The 15,060-nt window shown below is 38.8% G+C and overlaps 1 protein-coding gene across 1 annotated transcript in view; it reads right to left on the reverse strand.

Moving 5' to 3' along the window:
• The window catches only part of BEND3 (BEN domain containing 3), a 32,136-nt gene that overhangs the window by 14,564 nt on the left and 2,512 nt on the right, over positions 1–15,060 (reverse strand). The window lies entirely within an intron of this gene.

Here is a 15,060-nt window from a genome sequence, read left to right on the forward strand (position 1 = left end):
TCTTTTCTCTCTCTCTCTCTCTCTCTCTCTCTCTCTCTCTCTCTCTCTCTCTCTCTCTCTCTCTCTCTCTCTCTCTCTCTCTCTCTCTCTCTCGTATAATAAATAATAAACCTAGCAGTCCTAGGGTACCTCTCTATTTTTCATAAATTTTCAGATATCACTGACAGCAGCTCAGCAATGACATCTACAAGTTCTTTCAATATTCAAGGCTTGATTTCATTGATTCAGGGAGCAAAGCACTCGCTTACTACCATAGTCCTACTTAGCTTGAGTATCAACTCTCTATTAGCTATTTTTATTCTACCTTTTCCAACCCAAAGGTCATTCTCTTTAGCAAAGAAAACTGAAGCAGAAGACCTTTTCTCTGTTGAAATGTGACTATATGAAAACCAGCAACCAACAAAAAAGCCTTTCATTTTCTCCTGATAATTGTTTCATCCACTTACCCAGGAATCACAGAATCATGGAATGCTGAGAGCTAGCTAGAAGGGGCCTTACTGATAATCTTGTTCATTGTCCATATTTTACAGGTAAAGAAAGTTGGAGGGAAAGAGGCTGAGAAAAGGGGAAAAGATACCAGAACTGAGGAGTCCCCTATAACAAAGACCATCATTCATGATATTCCTGCTAACCTCCTCACTTTTCCCCCACCCCCAGCTAATCAGTTGTCAAATCTTTCCATTTCTACCTTCATGGCCTTTTGTACAAAGCCCTTTTCTGCACTCACAGTAAGAGAACAATCTTAGTTCAAGCTTTCATCACCTCACCCATCTATATTGCAACAGTCTCCTAATCAGCCCCCCTGCCACAAATCTTGCACCACTCCAGTCCGTGCTAAATTCGGCTGCCAAAGTAATTTTCTTTGAGTGGTACAGATTTGACCACATGACTCTCCTACTCACTTAAATCTAGTGGCTTTCTAATAGCCTCTAGGATAAAATGTAAACTACTCAGTTTTAACTTTTAAAGCCCTTAACAACCTGGTCCCAATCTATTTTTTCACCATTGTTGGTCATTCTTCTTGCTGGACTCTGCGATCCAGTCTAACTGGCCTTTTCTTGTTCCTCTCATACTATGGTCAAATTCCAGGTCCCTGTCTTTGCACATGGCCATCCCCCCATGCCTGGATTGCAGCCTCTCCTTTCTTATGCTTCATAGAAAAAGTCTTTCTTTTCTTTTTAGATGTAGCTCAGGCACCATTATTGAAATGAAACCTTTCTTAATCCCAACTGCTAGAGCCTCCCCTCTTAGACTACTTTGTATTTGTTTGAATTTGTTAATTTTATATTTATTTCTGTTTTTTTACTTAGATGTTATTTACATTTATTTATTTTTGTCTTCACTATAGAACATAAACTCTTTATGGATTATTTAGTTTTTTGTATTTGTATCCCTACCTAGGGTCTAGTACAGTGGCTCCCACATAAGTAAGAGCTTAATAAATAATTGATTGATGAATTAAAAATATTTCAATTTCTACTGAGGCCCATGACTCCTAAAAATCCCTGCCCTTATTTGAAACATTTTGGCCTCAAAAGCTTAAAAGAGAGAAATTTGGCAAGCCCCAGCAGAGGGCAATATTCTTCATCCAAAGAAACCTTAGATAAACAACAAAAAACAAAACCCTTTTACCAGAGAAACTTCTTCAATGTCCCTACATTCTCTGTCCTGTCAACACAGCGTTCTGATTCATTCTGCTCACACTGCCAAGACTACAACAGGGCTGGCTGCACGTTACAGCTGGCCGATGATAAAAATCACTCCGCTCAGCTGTCCAGGAGTATCGAGAAATCTTTAAATCTGTGCTACTTGGCAGAGTGTCTCCTGGCTCATATTGTTCCCAATTCTCTAACTTGTCCTCCAGCCTTATGGGAACCTTTTAAGCTGCTGTTCAGATTTGGGGATGCTGGTTTTTGCTTCAAAGCCAGATCTGGGTGCTGAGTTAGCTCTTGTGAATTCTAAGACAACCTCTTCCTGATCACTCCCCACCAACAGATCTTTCTGGTAGAGGTTCAGATGGAGCCTGAGGACACTGATACTGGGCAATCACCAAAAGGGTGGGGGGGAAAGGAACTATGTGTTTGGGGTGGTTCCAGGTCATCTGGTCAAGTTCCGTGCCAGGTATCCTATCATCAGGGAGACCCTCCAAGAGTTCAAAGACCTTCGTTAGGAATCCAGGCACAAGGGCAGTCCCTGGATTTTGCTCACTGGATAGGAACTGATTAAATGATGCAAAGACAGCCAGGGAACTGTGATACCCAAAACCCTGCAGGTCTCAAAAATGAACCTGACCTTGGGGGGATGAGGCGGCCACACTTCAGGCCAAGCTAAACTGCTCTGAGGGGAATAATATTATCCCAGCAGCTGAACTAAATACGTGTTAGAGGCTATTTAGCTATAGTATCTGTTTCCCCAGAAATACTTCATAATATCAAATAGCAAGGCAGAGGCATAAATAACCGGGAACTGTCTTAATGATAGATTTATATCCAACAATATAAAGGTCATCTTAACACCTAATAAAACATGTTAAGAAGCCAAATGATAAAAGGACACTTAAATAATTAAGATTCTTATACAAGTATTATAATAACTGAGTATATTTATATAATGCTTTAAGGCCTAGAAAGCACTTCACACATCTTATATCATTTGATCCTCATTGGAACCCTGTGAAGTAGGGATTTTAAGCATCATTATCTCTATTTTATAGAAGATGAAACTGAAGTGGAGAGAAGTTAAATGACTTGCCTAGAGTCACACAGCTGGTGGAGGAAGTAGGATTTGAACCCAGATCACACCACACTCCAAGTCTACCCTAATAATGATTGTACCTCTTTGTTCCATGGCATGATGGGCAACTAAAATCATGGGATATCTAAGAGATGGTGCTGAAAATTATAACAATAATAACATCTTACCTTTATGGTATGAAATGAATAAAATATTTATTGAGTACCTACTATGATAGAAACAGAAAAGAAAGGCAGTGACTGATCTCAAGGTGCTCACATCTAATGAGGGGAGACAACGTAGATGAAAGACTTCAGCTGCAAAACAGACAGAAAAGTCTTTGCCTAGCCCTGACTGCTCTTCTACCTTGGAACCAATACTGCTATCGATTCTAAAACAGAAGGTAAGGACTAAAAAAAAAAAAAGTACGTGGAGGGAGTAAGGTATAAGAAGACTGGAAAGGTAGGAGGGGGCTATGAAGGTTATGAAGGGGTCTTAATGTATATGATACAATTTGGTGTGGTCTGTGGACTCTTCTCTTCCCCATAGAAGGGCTGGATTGGGAATTCCTATTTTGCCCAAGATCATTACTGCTGCTGCCACGATGACGTTTTCTCTGTGGCCAAGAGCTCCCCTCTCCAAAGGCCACATGTGATTCCCAAGGGTGGCTTTCAGATGCTCAACCTTTCCCTCCAGGGAACCAAGTCTGAATCTCTTTAGCCCATCTCCAATTGGACTCTCTTAGCTCTCATTCTGCCATCTTCTGAAGCTGCTCTTCTCTTCTAATACCATCTGCTAGAGCTGGACATTGGTGCCACAGGCTCTGTCCTCAAAGGAAGTGTTATTCTTTCTCCTGGGCCAATTGGTCTTAGCACTAATTAATACATTTTCAGCTCTTTTATAAATCAGGTCCTCAGTTCCCTAGGCTAATATCCAATAAGAACCCTTTAGGGAGCTATCCAGATCCTTTGAAGACTTCAGTCAATGTAAACTCCTTGAGGACAGAGATGGTTTTGTTTTTATCTTTCTGTTAACCTCTGGCACATAGTAGGGGATGTCTACCCCAAGTATGTGAAGACTTTGCAGAATGAGCAGATAAAAACAATTTGTTCCAGTGGACATGAAGGTGGCAGAAGCAGGCACTGTGGAGTGCTTAGAGCTTGGTCAGACATCAAGGACACTGAGGTCTTCCACTGTGTCCTGGGCCACTGCCACTCTTCCTGACTTTGTCTTGCCACTGGATTTGAATGACTCTGAAAGAGAGATGAGGCTAACAACTGCCTCACTGAAATCTAATTCATGGGCAAATCAAGACATCATCCTCATGATATCATTAATACTCTTTGAAAAGAAGGATGAAAATAATAGCACATAGTAGACACTTAAACACTTTTTGAATTGAATTTAAGTTACTGTTCTCTCTCATTCAAGCAAAGCAAGGGGGAAGCACCTCAACCTACCTTCCTTGTAGTCCTTGGGCAAGTGAATTCCTTTCAGCTCCCATCATGACTCTGGCAGCTAGCACCTAAGCCATGTAAATTACCCTGAAAGTCTGGCAAGACTCAAAGGGGACACTCAGGGTGGGGAAAGGAGAAGATGAATTATACTCTTATTTTGGCCACTCTAGCACTCCCTCCCTCTTGCATTACAAAAGTCTTAATAGAATAATAGGCCTATCTCACAAAAGGAAAAAAGCCAGATGAAGATTTTGGAATTCTTATAATAAAATGAATGATAGTGTCCCTGGACAGGGAAAGATAAGAGAATAAATGCTAATTTCTACCCAGCACTTGAATATCTCCCACATTTCTGTGAACAAAAAGAAGTAGGCATTGGTATCAATGAACACTTTGGCTCTTCACCTTCCCCATCTGCTTTATCTGGCTACAAAGCTTTCAGTGGTGCCAAACCAGTCTCTACATGGCCTTTTGTTTGATTTTTTTTGAAGATGTTAATTTTTTTTTCTCCTTAATGTGACTGAATGTTGCTCTGGAGTGGTATAAATCTGAATGTAGAAAAGCTACCCTTTATTTAGGAGAAACCAGTCCTAACTCCCTTAGTTCTCTTTCTGAGAGGGAAATAAGGAAAATGGAAAGATCAGATCAAAGGGAGGCAAAGACTGTTTGCTGAATTAGAGAACCACAGAATTTTGGGGTTAGAAGGAACCTCAAAGATCATCTAGCCTAACCTGTATTGGAATAAAAAAAAAATCTCCTCTATACCTTCTCTAACTAGTGTCATCCAATTCCATTTGATGGGGAATTTATTACCTACTGAGGCAGCTCATGTGCCTTTTGACCATTCCTAAATGATGCATATTTCTCCTTTGTATGGCAAAACTGACTCTGAAAATTCACATTGCTGATGCCAAAACAATTCAGTTGCATCAAAACTTGTTGAGTGTCAATCATGTTTAAGTCACTGAGGCAGGTGTGAAGGATACAAAGATGAAAAAGCGATAGTCTCTACTCAAGTAGCCTACAGTATATTTATACACACATATACATATACATACATGGACACATACATATCTACATACACACACATGTATATAATTATATATAGCACTCTTTAAGCTGGTGTTTCTAGGAAAGGAATCAGGGGTCACTGGAGAGTTCCGAGAAGGCAAGCAACTTCTATGCATTTCAAAATTTATTTTGGCAGCTCACTGAAGGATGGACTAGAGAGGTGAGACATTAGAAACGAAGGGAATGGTCAGAAGAATGGTATAATAACAGTCCAGGAGAGACGTGATGAGAGCCTGAACTGAAGTGCTGGTATTATGGGTGGAGAAGATGGGGGCAGAGTGAGAGATGCCATAGAAGTAAAAGAACTGGTAACTGATTGGAACAATCAAGACCTAAACACTAAAATGTTCTTTAAAGAACAGAAAAGCTATATGAAACTCTGAACTTCTGTTATGGACCATTTTTAGTGTCTATTAAATTTAACACACACTAGTAGCAAGACTAGTTTGTCTCAGTCCTCTTCTGAAATGTCTTCTGCTGTCATCTGTGTATTTTTAATGTTTCACTGATATTCTTTTATGTTGGAATGCTTGTGTTTGTTGATGTTAAATTCAAAATAACTTTTTTAAAAGAGTGAACTATGAGAGTGATTTCAGTAGAATGGAGGAATCAAAAGTCAGATTATAAGGGGTTGAGGAGTCAATGACGGGTAGGAAGAAGTTGAAGTGGTAAATGTAAGCTACTCTTTCCATGAGTTTAACAATGAAGGGAAGGAGATATAGGATGGCAGTTTTGAAGCGATGGAAGGGGAAAGGAAGTTTGTTTGTTTTTTTAAAATGGGGAAAAGTGAACCCAGATCAGGGGTTCTTAACATTATTTACCAGAAGGGAGCTTGAACTCTTTTTTTTACTTTTTTTTTTTTTTACTCTGGTGCAGCACTCTATCAAAACAATTTCTTCTAAATATTGTTCCTAAGTTGTGGCACTCAGAACCACTGAACATATACATATTCTGGCTGCAGTTTGAGCAAGGCAGAGAATGAGGGAAATAATACTGGCTGGTAGCCCTTGTGTTGTCCTGTGCCTTTCACTCTCTCTCATCATCTCCTATCTAATCAGTGCCCAAGTCCTGTTTTTTCTGCCTTCTATCTCTCTTCTGTGCCACCTCCCCCTGGGCACTGCCGCCATCTTGTTGCAAGCCCCCATTACTGCATATCTGGACTACTGCAATAGGGTTGGATTCCCTGCCTCATCCCTCCTTCATTTATCTGTTAAAGTACAGGTCTGACTGTGTCATGCTCCATTTCAATAAACTCCAGTGGCTCCCTATTACCTCCAGGATCAAACAGAAAACCCTCTGCTTGTCTTTTAAAGTACTTTTCTAACCCAGCCCCTGCCTACCTATAATTTATAATCTTCTTAAGTCTTACTCCTTCCAGCTACTACTCTACATCTAGTGTCCCTGGTCTCCTGGGCTGCTGCTTGAACATGTCCCAACTCCCCAGCATATTCCCTGGCTGTTCCCCTGCCTGCCATGCTCTCTCCTCATTTCTGCCTCCTGGCTTCTCCAGCTTCTTTCAAGCCTCAGCCAGTCTTACCTTCTGCAAGGACCTTTTCCTGGTCCTCCTGAATATTGCTTTCCCTCTGGGGCTGTCTCCAATTTTATCTTCTATGTAGCTTATTTGTACATAACTGTGTGCATGCATCTCTCTCTCCATTCTGGGAGCACAGATTGTATTTTACTTGGAGTTTCTTTGTATTCCTAGTGTTCAGCATACACTGGGTGCCTAATAATGCTTGTTGACTTGATGAAGCTTGTATGATCTTATAAAGGCTGAGTGATACCACAGAAAGAGTGATGACTCTGGAATCAAAGGACCTGGGTTCAAATCCTTTTTCTGAGACCAATGAGGTACCTTCCAGCTCTATATCCATGGCAAATACGCTCATGTATATACACACATGCACAATGCACAAATATGGACATATATTTATATATAGGCAAAAAGACATAGGATTCCTTGCCTTAAGCACAATCCCTATCATATAGTAGGCCCTGTTTAATAAATGTTTATTAATTAATTGCTCTTGGAAGAGGCCTTAGGCAAACAACAAAGTAGGCATTGAGTTCAATTAAGACCAAAAGCTGTCACTTGGGAAGAAAAAGTGGGAGAACATCTCAAACTATGAATATATTTTTTAAAACTGCAAGTGAAGTTTTCTAAAAAGACTACTATTCAAAAAGCTAATTAAGACTGGACTTCAGCAAAATTGTGAGAAAAAAAGTCATTGTAAAATTGACTTTAATTCTATTTTAAAATCTTAATCAAGATGGCACAGATTTAATATTCTCCTATACCTGAGAAACTTACTGAAAGACCAAGCTTTCAGCTTATAATTACATCAACTCAGGACTCAATTCTATTGTGAACTGAATGTCCACCCTTGTGTTATCTTCCTTTGTAACTTCAGCCACTACTCACTTAACTCAAATTCAAATTGATTCCATCAAAGCCTACACTCAGGTTTTCAGAGAAATCCTATCTCTCCCATCTTCCAAAGAGAAAGTGATGGGGAGAAACCGAGGTGATTCTTAACCTACCTTCTCTTTAAAATATCTGCCAGTTATCATAACATAACATCAGACTAATTAGAAAACACAATTAGAGCACTCAAGATTTTGCTAGGTCATCTTGCTGTTATAAACGATTGTCAGATCTCACTCTGGGCCTTTGGTCACTGGGAGAAGTCACTGACCCAATTTACTGGTTCCTACTAGTCTAGTCTAACTAATAAATTGATTGTATTCAGAACCTTGTTTACCTTAATTTTCAAAAGTACCATGATCATGACACATGTAAAACACAGTGGAATTGCTCATTGACTGTGGGAGGGGGAAGGGAAGAGGGAAGGGAAAGAACATGAATCATGTAACCATGGAAAAATATTCTTAAGTAATTAGTTAATTAATTAAACTTAATTTTTAAAAAAAGTACCATGATCAAAATCCTCTATCCCTTTGTGCAAGCCTTTCTCTTCCCTTTTGGAATCCTTTAGCTTTCTTTCAGTGCATTCAAGAGAAGAAAACAAGTACTTTATTAAGCTCCTACTCTACACCAGACATCACACTAAGCACTTTATAAATATGTCATTTGTCCCTCACAGCAACCCTGGGAGATAGGTGCTATTATTATCATCTCTATTTTACAGATGAGAAAACTGAGGTCGAAAGAGGCTAAGTAACTAAACCAGGTTCTAATAAGATAAATTTCTTTGAATTCAGGTCTTTCTTACTCCAAGTCCAGTATCAAATTCTACTCACTGTGCTCTGGATTTTAAAATTAATAATCAATAACTAAATATCATATTTAATAAAGTTTTATTAATAATAAACTAACAAAAAATACTAGCTAAAAGGTTACTAACCAGCCCACTCCCAAGAGCAAAAAGAGAAAGAGGGAGGAGGAGTTACAGCCAACTATAAAACAATAACATGACCACACAAACGTGGAGGAGCAAGAAAGATTAAAGGGAATTTTGGGAAATACTAAGGGACTTATGGGGGGATGCAGTCCAAGGTTCAAATCTCCATTCATACAGTGCTGTCTAACTTCCTCTAAGAAAACCTGGAAGTAAGTCATCTAGGTGGTCTACAATACTTCCTGGTGCAGCTCGAACAAAATTAAAATGTAATTGAGAGGGGCGGCTAGGTGGATACTTCCTAGCTGTGTGACCCTGGGCAAGTCACTTAACCCCAGCTGCCTAGCCCTTACTGTAATTCTGCCTTGGAACAGATACTCAGGACAGAAGGTAAGAGGTGTTGTTTTTTTTTAAATTGATCAATAAATAAAAATACAAGAAAGCCCAGATAATGTTAATAGATGATTTTCTAAGTCCATAAATACCTGCAAGGATCTTTTCCCTTCCTTTCAATCTGAATTTGACATCACTGATCTACAGGTTATATATACCTGCATTTAACATATGTTCCTTACACTGAATAGAATCACTAGTCCAATTAGTTTTAAAGATATGGCAAATGAGGTCCAGGAAAGAAGTAATGTATTTACATGTACAGAGCTTGTTCATTTCAGAGCTGGGACTTAAAATCTGAAGACAGGAATACCTCGGAGATACTACAGGTTGCAAAGCATCGCAATGAAGCAATGATCACAAAAGAGTCCCATAAATGTTTTGGTTTCCCAGTGCAGATAGAAGTTATGTTTATGCTATCCTATAGTCTATTAAATAGGCAACAGTATTATGTCTAAAGAAACAATGTAAATACCTCAATTTAAAAATATTTTATTGTTAAAAAATGTAGCCACCCTCACCTGAGCCTTCAGCAAGTTGAAACTTCTTGCTGGTAAAGGGTCTTGCCTAGATGTAAAGGCAATTTCTTACAAGACAACAATGAAGCCTGCCTTAGCGATGGCCTCTTCCTTTCACTTGAACACTTTAGGAGCCACTGTAGGGTTATTAATTGGTCTAATTTCAATAATGAGGTATTTCAGGGAATAGGGAGGCCTGAGGAAGGGGAGAGAGAGCGTGATTGGCTGGTCACTGAACAGTCAGAACACACAAAGCATTTATCACTTAAGTCTGCCCTCTTACGGGTGAAGTTTGTGGCAGCCTAAAACAATGACAACAGTAACACCAAAGATCACCAATCGCAGATCCCCACAACAGATAGAACAATGATGAAAAAGTTTTAAATATTTTAATTTTGTCAGAACGTGGCAGAAAGCCACAATGGGGGAACACATGCTGTTGGAAAACTGTCACTTGGCACAAGGTCACCACAAACCTTCAATTTGTAAAAAACACAGTATCTCTCTTCAAAGAGCAATAAAAGGAGGTCTGGTTGTACAGGTCTCTGGAAAAGAGATGTCGGGGTATCCTGAACGATGCTGAATTTAGAGTCAGAGAACCTCTGTTCAAACTTGCTTCCACAAAGTGACTTTGGCCAAGTCATCTAACTTCTGCCTGCCTCAGTTTCCTCAAGTGTAAAACAAGCATGTTAGACTAGACAGCCCATTTGGTCCCTTCTAGCTCTACATCTAGGCTCCTGAGATGATAGTTCCTAATGCAATTGTGTTCTTTCTGTCTTATTCATGCCAGACTTCTAAGGGGTAGGGAGGATAAAAGTAGAACATTTATATTAATTTAGGACTTTCATGACTTTAAAAGTGGATGAGTGCCTTGTATACAATAGGCTCTCAAAAAATCTTTGATGGATGAAGAAATGAAATGGAAAGCATAATGCCAAGCCCAAGAAATGGCCATCAGACCTTACTGGTAGGTCAATGGACAAAGGGAAGCTTTTTAAGGGCTTCCAATCAAACCTTCATGAAAATAGTAAATAAAGGCAGTCCTGAGACCAAGTATTTAGTTTGTAGATTATCAAGGTTTCTCCTTTGCTTGATCATTACACTCACCAAATGAACTTCTAACAGTTCTGCCCAAAGGGCTGAGGCTAGGAAGAGGGGGCTATCATGTTGTTTTGGGTTTGGTTTCATTTATCTGAGTTCTTCTAGCTAGCTTCCCAGTGCAATGAATAATGCAATGTTTAACAGGGCATGAAGTTGTTTTTCTCTGACTTTTTTGCAATGACTAGAGATCTATCTTTTAAAAAGCCAAATCAGGAGAGAATCGGGCAGCTTTATTCAATAGAAGGACTATTCATTTGGAGTTGGGTCTTGAGATCTTTAATACCATTTAAAAACACACATTTGCTATAAGTGCAAACAACTGAGGGCTGGTTTTTGCTGAGACACCACCTTACACCCTTTATCACTGAAAAGCACATTTTAAAGGAATAGACTGCTTTGATTTTTCTGGGGCCCTTTTCTCCTCAAATATTTCACAGGCATCAATGGATTTCTCCCCCTTATCTCTGTAGCCAGTGCAGGGACCTTTCCCCTACTTCTTTTGAAAGGTTTCCCTGGTGGAGGGAATACATGCGGGAGGATTTGGAAAATGTACAGCTGTGGGGGAAGGGAGAAGAGGGAAAGCATCCTCAGCACACTTCCATGCTCATTTAAATAATCCCTCTCAGAAACTGGAGATCCTTCCCTCCATATTTAAGGGAGAAAATAAGAATGAACTGAAGCAGAAGACCGTGTTCCCCCTGGGTGAAAGGCACCTTCCCTGCGGTCAGGTCACAGAATGCCTTTACAGGCAGAACATCTGAAAGCCACAGTTGGCACCGGGTTCTCTCAAGAACGAGGATTCCTAATCTGCAGTTTGGGAACTGGGTTTTAAAAAACTGTGTGGATGTAAGTATGGACACACGTGTGGACACAGAGAGAACTATTTCAACACAACTGCTTTCCTTGTTAGTCCTCTGCAGTCCATCTGCTGCATTTTAAAACTTTGCTTTTTCAGAAGGGGTCCCAGGCTTCACTGGACTTCAAAAGGGGTCCATAATATAATAAAAGGGGGAGAACCCCCATTCTAGAAATCAGGACAGAGAGGGAGGGTCTGAAGCTAGAGAAGTCTGGAGAAGCAGTCGAAAACAGGTCTTGCTCAGAGATACCAAAGGACCTAAGCTATTCAGTAGGAAAGAAGAATGATTTATTAAGCACCTGCTGCTCTGTGCCAGGCACTGTGCTAAGCACTTTACCAATATTATCTTACTTGATCCAACCCTGGGAGATGGGCACTATTACTCTCCCCATTTTACACTTTAGGAAACTGAGGCAGTCAGAGTTAATGACTTGTCCCAAGGCACACAACTGATGAGAGATGAGCCCAAATGAGAACTTGCCTCTTCTAGACTCCAGGCACAAAACTAACCACTGCACTCCCTGAGGTCTTGAGAGAGTAGAGTGTTAAGAAATCTTAGGGAGAAGAAGTCTTATAATTGCTATTATTGCAGAGAGGCAGCAAAATAGCCCAGTGCACCAGGCCTGGAGTCAGGAAGAATCATTTTTGTGAGTTCAAATCCATTCTCAGATATTTACTAGCTTTGTGACCCTGGGCAAGTCTCTTAACTTTGTTTGCCTCAGTTTTCTCATCTGTAAAATAAACTGGAGAAGGAAATGGCAGACTGCTCGATTATTTTTGACAAGAAAAACCCAAATGAGATCACAAAGAGTTGAACAACAACAGAATATTATAGAGCCTTGAATATTATCACCTCTGAACCCAGGCCTATGCCACTGATAAACAGAACTGTTAAGAAATAGTATTTACCAAACTAGACCTCTGAGGTTAGGATGGGGGGATAGGGAGGGTAATATATATATATATTTGTATATATATATTTTTGGTCAGTCAATAAACATTTAATAAGTATCTACTGCATGTAAAGCTGGTACCAGCTCCAAGTACTAGGAATATCAGAAAAGCAAAAATCATCTCTGCTCTCAAGGAGCTTCACAGTCCAGTGGGGAAGACAGCACATAGGTGTAATAAATAAAATTAAATTATGAGGCTGCTAGTAGCTTTGAAGACTTTATTACATCAAAGTAGTAATAGTAAAGAGAGAAATGTAGGAAAAAGACAGAGAGTTACTTAGCTCATTATTCTATTGGCCACCATGATGGATTGAAACTCACCACCGACCTGATACAGGAAAAGGGTGGATAGAGACAGCTTTCTAAAACCAGGGTTTTCCAGTGGAATTGCTTGTTGGCTATGGGAGGGGGGGTTGGGGAAGGAGAGGGAAAGAACATGAATCATGTAACCATGGAAAAATACTCTAAATTAATTAATTAAATAAAGATTTTTCAGCTATTTACCAGCTATGTGACCTTGAGCAAGTCACTCAGCCTCTGCCTTGCAAAATTTCCTTATCTGTAAAATGAGGATAATAATAGCACCTACCTCCCAAGTTGGTTGTGAGGCTTAAATGAGATAATATTTTGTAAGGTGTTTTTGCAACCCTTAAAAAGCTAAATGCTGGGATTATTACTCTTCTTTTTCTAACTAAAGGAAAGAATGATTTTCATTTATTAAAGTTCAACATTTTCAATAAAATCCTTAAGTTCTTTTTATTTATTTGGATCTGTCAACTTTAAGTACAACATATTAAAAAAAAACAAACCCCAATAACAAAACAGAGGTCCAGAGGTTGAGATTGCATAGTGTTCCAGCCAGTGACAGATGATCCTTGAAATATTTAGAACACTGGCTTGGAAAGGTCCCCAGAAGTTGAACTGAGATGCTTATCTGGACCAGAACAGTTTGAATCTGCAAAACTAGTCTAGAAAGCTCAAGCAAACTATTTCTTCAAATTTTATACACTTCAGCTTTTAATCCCAGATAAGGTGACTCTAAAATGGAATCCTGGGATCATAAGACATTCAAAGAAGCGAACTACTTACCTTCAATCATGACCACATCTAAACTGGCCCAGTCCTATAAGAATCACTTCTGGACTACACTATCTTAACACCCTACATTCATCTCCTTACTCCTTTATTCCAAAATGTCCAATGATATTACTTCTTAGGACATGAATTCTTATCCTTGCTTCCTTGAACTTTCTATTTGTTTATTTGAAACTCAATTTTATTTTATTTTCAGTTTCAAATTATTTCCCTTCTACCAGCCCCCCACCCATTGATAAAGAAAAAGAAAATATATCATAAATATGTAGAGTCACAAATTCCAACATTAGCCAAGGAAAAAGAAAGACAGAAAAAAAAATATGCTTCAATCTGTATTCTGTGTCCAACATCTAGAGAGTGGGGAGCATGTTTCATCATGAGATTTTCAGAACTGTGATTGATTATCATGTTGATCAGAATTCCTTATGTGACCTTTTAAAATATATATTTGACAGTTACGTTTCAATAGAATTGGTTTCTTTTGTAATGCTTGTATTTTATTTTATGCATTTGAAAACATTATTCTGAAGAGTCTATCACCTTCACCAGACTGCCAGAGGGGTGAATGACACAAAAAAGAAAATTTTTAAATTTAATAAAAGAATATTTAAATTTGAAAAATTTGAAAAGAATGTTAAAAATAGATCATATTTTTAAAATTTATTTATTTATTACTTTTAAGCCCTTACTTTCTGTCTTAGAATCAATACTGTATATTGGTTCCAAGGTTGAAGAGTGGTAAGGGGTAGGCAATGGGGGTTAAGTGATTTATCAAGGGTCACACAGCTGAGTCATCTTTTTATCTTAACTAGAATCCAACACATTGCTCTTCACACAATAAGCATTTACTAAATGTTTGTTAAATTGAGATCAATTTTTAGATTTGGCTTCTTAGTGTACCCACAAACCTTTTGAGGTCATGGTCATTCATTTTGGGTACTTCATCCATGATTGGCATTTCCAAATTGCCAAATTTGAAGGGTCTCTTATGATAGAAGCCCAAGTATAAAGTGTATTTATTTTTGCATAATATCATAAGATCAAAGCTCCAGATCCAGAAGGGACCTCAGAGGCCATAAAAATAAATAAATAAAAAAGATGAGATAAATAGCTCCTCAACAGTTACACATAGCTTTTCTTGGTTAGTTTTGCTGAATACCTTTCTCTCCACCATTCTTTTTATTCTTAGATAGACATTCAGAGAAATAGCATAGGAGTATATATTCAGAAATAGAAGGTGATGCAAAGAACAAAGGGGCATCAACAAAAATACGATAAAAAAAATTTTTTTCAAAGATAAGAGATAGTTCTCACTTTCACGAAATTTAGTGTGATAAGGGATAAGACACACTCCTATAAAACTACAATGTAACATATTTTTCTGTGTGATCCTAGACAAATGGGTAAGGCACTGCTCCTGGAGTCAGGAAGATGTGTTCAAATCTGAACTCAGACACAACTAGCTGTGTGATCATGTCACTTAAGTTTTATCTGTCTCAGTTTTCCTCATGTAGAAAATGGAGA

Source organism: Gracilinanus agilis, chromosome 4 (genome assembly GCF_016433145.1).
Source record: "Gracilinanus agilis isolate LMUSP501 chromosome 4, AgileGrace, whole genome shotgun sequence".
Classification (NCBI taxonomy): Eukaryota; Metazoa; Chordata; class Mammalia; order Didelphimorphia; family Didelphidae; genus Gracilinanus; species Gracilinanus agilis.